Source organism: Tenebrio molitor, chromosome 3 (assembly GCF_963966145.1).
Source record: "Tenebrio molitor chromosome 3, icTenMoli1.1, whole genome shotgun sequence".
NCBI classification, from domain to species: Eukaryota; Metazoa; Arthropoda; class Insecta; order Coleoptera; family Tenebrionidae; genus Tenebrio; species Tenebrio molitor.
This window is the reverse complement of record NC_091048.1, coordinates 26899919-26905918: the sequence shown is the minus strand read 5'-3', so window position 1 is coordinate 26905918 and position 6000 is coordinate 26899919. Positions and strand designations below refer to the sequence as shown.

At 41.1% G+C, this 6000-nt stretch overlaps 1 long non-coding RNA gene across 1 annotated transcript; it reads left to right on the top strand.

The window, feature by feature from the left end:
- Window positions 1–920: 920 nt before the first annotated feature.
- Window positions 921–4068, top strand: LOC138126094 (uncharacterized). The gene is made up of 2 exons (XR_011157618.1): window positions 921–2572; window positions 3800–4068. It is a non-coding gene; the product is annotated as an uncharacterized lncRNA (long non-coding RNA).
- Window positions 4069–6000: the final 1932 nt, after the last annotated feature.

Sequence of the window (6000 nt, the reverse complement as noted above, 5' to 3'; positions counted from 1 at the left end):
GCATTATTTATAAAAATCAAGGATAAAAATATTCGTTTTAAAACTCTCGATTTAAAAAACAAACTTTTGTACATGTTATTTGCACGATTTATACATGTCAGGTGTTCATTTTAATGTATCATCAAAGTAGGCGTTGAAGAGTCGATTGTGAACGCACCACGGATTACAGATCACGGATCAGCTGTTTAAATCTAACCTCACTTTTTGTGTTGTTTGTGTTTTTACTCTGCAGACTGACGAGTGGTGCGTTCACAATCGACTCTTCAACGCCAACTTTGAGGATAAATTTAAATGAACACCCGATATGTATTACGAATTGTTTACGATTTTTATAATTTTTAATAATAATAATGATTTACAACAGACCTAATATCAAAAATATAAGAAAATAACAAAAAACACACCAAACAAAAAAAGATTTAAAAAAAACTTGATAATTGAAATTTTTAATCTCAAACGAAATAAATCAACAAATTGTAATAACGACTAAAACAAAAACAAAGAAGAAAACTTTCGTACGTACTCTATTATCTCCATTTAATTTGCATTACATAATGAATTTTTTATCGTTATTTTGAAAAACACACTCCATATACCCAAAAAAAAACATATTTAAATAAATAGCAAAATTTAATTTTAAAAGTTTTTATTATTAGATTTTTTTTTCTATAGCAGATGTTAAAGTGTGCTTTTATCTATTCAAATCAAAAGATAAAGTAGCATTTTAGCCGCAAAGGTAGATAAAGTGCTACTTTAACAGCAAGGGTAGATAAAGTAATTTTTTTTTATTACCCTAACAACGCTCATACTAATGAGATTTTAAAACCTGACACGATTAGTAATGATTAAAAAAAAGTTTTAATAATAAAAAATAGAATATTATAACCACGATAAAATTTAATTATCTTCTCGAGCCTAATTAACGCTCTCGAAGATAAAACACAATTTTATCGTCTTGTATAATAAATAACTATTAATTTTTGCAAATTTTTTATACATAATACGTACCTAATTAAATAAAAATAAAAAATGTAAGTCATAAATATAAATGGGGATAAACATTTCTATTTCAAAAATAATGGAACCACTGATATTTTTATTGTAATTTATAAATATTCCCCAGGATGAATATCATAATTTATGTATGTATAAAAAACAAACAAAACTCTATTTTTTCATTCAAAAATGTATGTGCATGTTGCAAGGTTTCTTTATTAAGAAAAACATAAAATATTTAAATTAATGTCAAGTTTAAAAATTAAATAAAAAAATGAAGGTCATTAATCTAGTCGGAATATGAAAAAGTCCATTATTTTGAATTTTAAAAAATTAAAAAAATGTGTTAAAGGAAATTCTTTGAAAATGAAAAAAAAAAGAGAAATTTTTGAGAAAATGTGTTATTTTAATTTAAAATATTCTTCTGTAGTACCTTTTGTCCAACAGGAAATTAACTCTCGTAATATGATTAAAGATAATTTAGAATCTTATCAGGCGATTCAAAATCAAAGAAATTCCTTTTCGAGAGGATTTCCCTTGCTATTCAACGTGGAAACGCTGCAAGCATTCGTGGCACTTTTCCAGATTCCGCATTATTATCGGAAATTTTTGTATTTAAACCAAAAATGTTATTGTTAGTTGATTAATTCTATCTTATCAAAATATCATTCAGTTTAATAAAATAAAAATTAGCTTTCACCCTTTCTAACATTGTCTCATCAAGAAGAACAAAATTTTATTCCAGCAACGCTCGTTTTAAATTTTTGCAGTCATCAATCTGGTGAAGGTTTGCGATTGTGTGAAGAAGTAAGCATTCTTTTTTTTTCTTCGACAAAAAGTGTATGTATTTATTATTTCGAAAGTAGAAAATGATGAAAGCGCGATCGGTAACCATCTCTAACGTCCGATTTCTCTTCGCGACGAATTTTTTTTTTTGATGAATTGAAGAGTCGCGTTTGAAACAATGGTCCGATGGGCCCGTGGTGGTCGTGCGTCGTAATCTGTCCGTTGAGGAAGGTTAAGCGGCTCGTCCGCACACGGCAGCCACGCACAGGAGCTCGCCTCGTAAATTAACGAAGGGGTTCAGTGGCAGCGTGAGTGGGTCAGGGCTGGCGTGGCGTCCCGACGACGTCCGACTCCCACTCTTGGTAGTGTCCGCCGCCCCATCACATTTAAACGCTGGTCGTTCCCACTTCGGTTCATTCCCAGCGCGACCGTGTTCGAACAAGGCATGTCAGGTCTCGATCCGACCGGCCTCTACTAAAAATCGAAGACACTATCTATCGTGTTGTCGACGTTTCGTCGATCATCATCAGCCACTTTTTCGCACCATCGACGACGCAACAACCATGGACGGCGGCAAACTGGACCCCACCGGTCAATACTGAGCCAGTGTTGGTGAGCAGTTAGTAGTGGTGATAAAGACTCGACAGTCGCTGAGATAACAGCAGGAGCCGCAGGATGAAGATGAACGGAGGGAAGAGTCTGGATCCGACCGGGCTGTACTGATGTGGCACCGCGACGGGGGCGATGGAGGGCGTCCGGAAACGTCGAGCTGTCGACGCAGGAGACTCCGGTAAGTCCAGTTCCACTTCCGCGTGTTTTTCTCCGGTTATTGACCCAAGTTTGGAACCCATTCGCCCACCTTTGGAGGCGCCCCCGCTCATATCGCACATGCCGAATCCCATCGTCATTCAGAACATGCTCCTCGCGAATTTCCATTTCCAAAATTGCTCCCAAGATCATTGACACCCGACCAACATCACCGGAAACAACCTCCTCGATCTCTCGATCTCCACCAATTCGTCTCGACATAACAACCTGGCTTAACCTACAAACGCATAACCCTTCTTCCTGCCGCACTGCAATCGATGACACGGCTAAACCACGGGTACATTGACCGGCCATTTCGGAGAGACTGATGCTCCTCACCAGGGCAGGACTCGCCGAAACACGCAACCTTGCCGAAGCACACGGTTTGCCGAAGGTGAAGGCCGCTCCGGGAATTTTCAACACTCTCGGCGGACTCGAGAGTTCTGCACGAAAGGTCAAAAGCTGCCGCGGAAAATCTTCACCGCTCTTATCTCCGCCCCGCCAAATCGGGCCGATATCGGGGTCGCTCCGATCAACGAGTGACCCCGTTTCGCGTCCGACCCTGCCCTCTTCTTGCTGCACCTCCAGCTCCAATTTCCCCGCAGATTCGTAAGTTTATTGATCCTGGCGTTGACCTCTTTGGTTCGATGCTCCATCTCGCATTTTTTCCCATACGGATCCGGCGATTCCGCGCAAAAGTGCACCACGCTGCTTGATCAAATCAGATGCAGTTTAGAATGTCGACTAGTGACATTTAGAAGGAGTGCGCTGAAAAAACAAAGGTCAAGACTAGTCAGTCAGTCTCTTTTGTCAGGGGTTAGATGTACGATTTTCGCTGGCTCGCGCACACAAAGACATATTCGATCAAACGGCCGTTTCCGGATTGCAATCTATCAAGGCCACCGTTCTAAAGCTTTAGGCTATGCACCAAAGACGCCGCCATCATCATCTCGCGGGATTGCGACAGGTAGAAGGGAAATGACCCAAATTACCGACGAACCTCCTCGGTCCTCTTTTGCATCTTCCAAGGTCTCGCATCGCTTTTTCACATCTGTCGAGGTCACGTTTTTTGTCAATCTACCATTTCTGCATTTTCGCACTCCTCGCAAGGTGATCCAATCATGGCCAAAACAATCGCCGCGCGGCTTTCCACGTCCCCTCACCCACCTCCTTGTGCTCGATTTTTATTTAACCACGATCTCTGTTTCAGAAGCTAGATTCGCCTCTCAGTAAAACAACACACTGCCACATAAGTTACCACCTTATTCATTCATCTGGATGTATCAAGACTGATGTTTGTTGATTTTATTAATTATTAAGATATTGTTTTTATTAAATTATATTAGGTTAAGTTCCTTAAGAATGATCTATTCTTCTTAATTTGTTGTATATAAAAACATGTCTCGAATTTGTAAAGTTAAGCAATGCTTTTTATATTCTTGGAAATGAATAAAATATTTTTTATTTAACGTAAATAAACTGTGTTTCACTCTTCTAATCCGCCGCTCTTGTGTATACACCACCTCTTTTTGGACATTCCTCCTACACGGACAGGTTTGAATAAACACGCGAACCGTGCCGCTATTAAAATACTCCTTCGCACACCTTTATATTTGAGCGAGTTCACCTCCTATCTGTCAAACGGAATTGTTGCGATAAATTATTTCCGAAAGTGGGAGCTTTCGGATGCATGCGCCGTCCAAGTTCAAGGCTTCTCGCCTCGATCTGTGCAAGGTTACGTTTTGTGTGCACCAGGTACGTCTAAAAAGCTCGTAAAAACGTGAAAAACGAAAGTCCACCTCGGAGAAGGTCGATCGTTCCCAGTCGAGACCGTTTAACTATTTTCAGGTTTAGGTAGAAATCATGCTAATAATCCGGTAAGACGAGAGACGCATTCTGCATAAACGCGCGGCTCTTCTCCGGTTCAATTTCGATACCCGCTTTCCTCCGGAAAAGCGCCTCCTCTCGAAGAACCACCTGTCACGTCGACTCGTTCGAATCGGTGTGATTTACATAAAACGCGGATCCTTGACCTTTATTTGTTGTGACTGATCCCGGCGAAAAAAGCTCGATTTCGCGCAAAATCCGCCGATTATGTCATTCGAGCCTCGACTGGATCCTGACCTAACCTTTAGCAGGTCCGTTATCGGCGAAACGACGATTTCGCTTCCTCGACGATTAATTATCCGAATTGTTCTGATTGGACGTGGGAGAGAAGGTCTGTTCTTTGTGCGCCGCTCCTGACCTCAACAAGAAGCGAGGTTAGAACTAATTTTCAATTGATATTAGATAACTTTTTGCCGTGATCAATATGAACTTGCTGATTACGAACAACACATTTTTTGCGGATTGCAAGGATGCAACGTTATTAAACGGGAGACCTTCGGGCCCGCACACCAAGACGTTTCCCCTTATCACACACGTTGCTATGCGAAATTTGTTTATCATATTGATAAGGCATAAATTAGCGCTCACGGATAGCCGGACAATAAAATATGTGTCGCTTCTACCGGCGGCGGAAAACCGACGAAAAAGAGTGCGAGACGGCTTTGACGGTTGACACATGGTGGATAACGAATCTGGAAATGGTCGCACGTAAGGAGACCACTTCTTCGTCGAGCAAGAAAATTGCAGCGGTGGTCTTTCGACCACATTTACAACTAAATTAATTGGAATGAAGTCGACCGGAGTGAGAGAGACGAACGAATTAATTCTGGATGTTAGAAGACAGGAAAAAAGTTTGAAATAAATTAGAGGATGGAGCCAAGTCAACAACCTATTATGCAGACAGTCGAATTGTTGTTGGGTGCAAATTGGCCGCTCGTCCGGTCCAGAATCTGGAAATGGGAAAAAATCGCGTCTTGCGAGTCTTGAGTGGAGCAAGGCCTCGCCGGTGCATTGTTTTGTCTTGGATGTGTCTCTAGCGCACCACGTCCAGATCTCCCATATTTAGCCAGCGCGCGATCGGGTACCCCTTTTGTTGGTCTCATTTTCAACCAAACCAGGAATGTGTATCAAATTTGGCTCGAATCCAAATTAGTAAATGCAGTTTTCAGACGGCTATCAAATGTCAAATATGGTACGGCATGCGGCTGCTGAACAAGTGCGTTCCTCTACGTCCATCCATGGAGGGGAGAAATCACGACCCTTCACCTTGAAATTGATCGCTGCCATCGTCTCTGTCTGGAGTGTGCCAACGAGGCGACACCGGGATGAACGATTTGCTTGTTCCAAAGGCGATGACGCCGCGATAATTAAACTCCATTTCCGATCTGCGGAATCCATATTTACTTCGCATAATCTCGAGTTTAACGACCTAAATGACACTAAGTAATAAACAATAGCCGAGCCGCGATCGTGAACTCCGCTAATCACTCACCTAGGCGTCGACACTCCAAATTCAAGATGGCA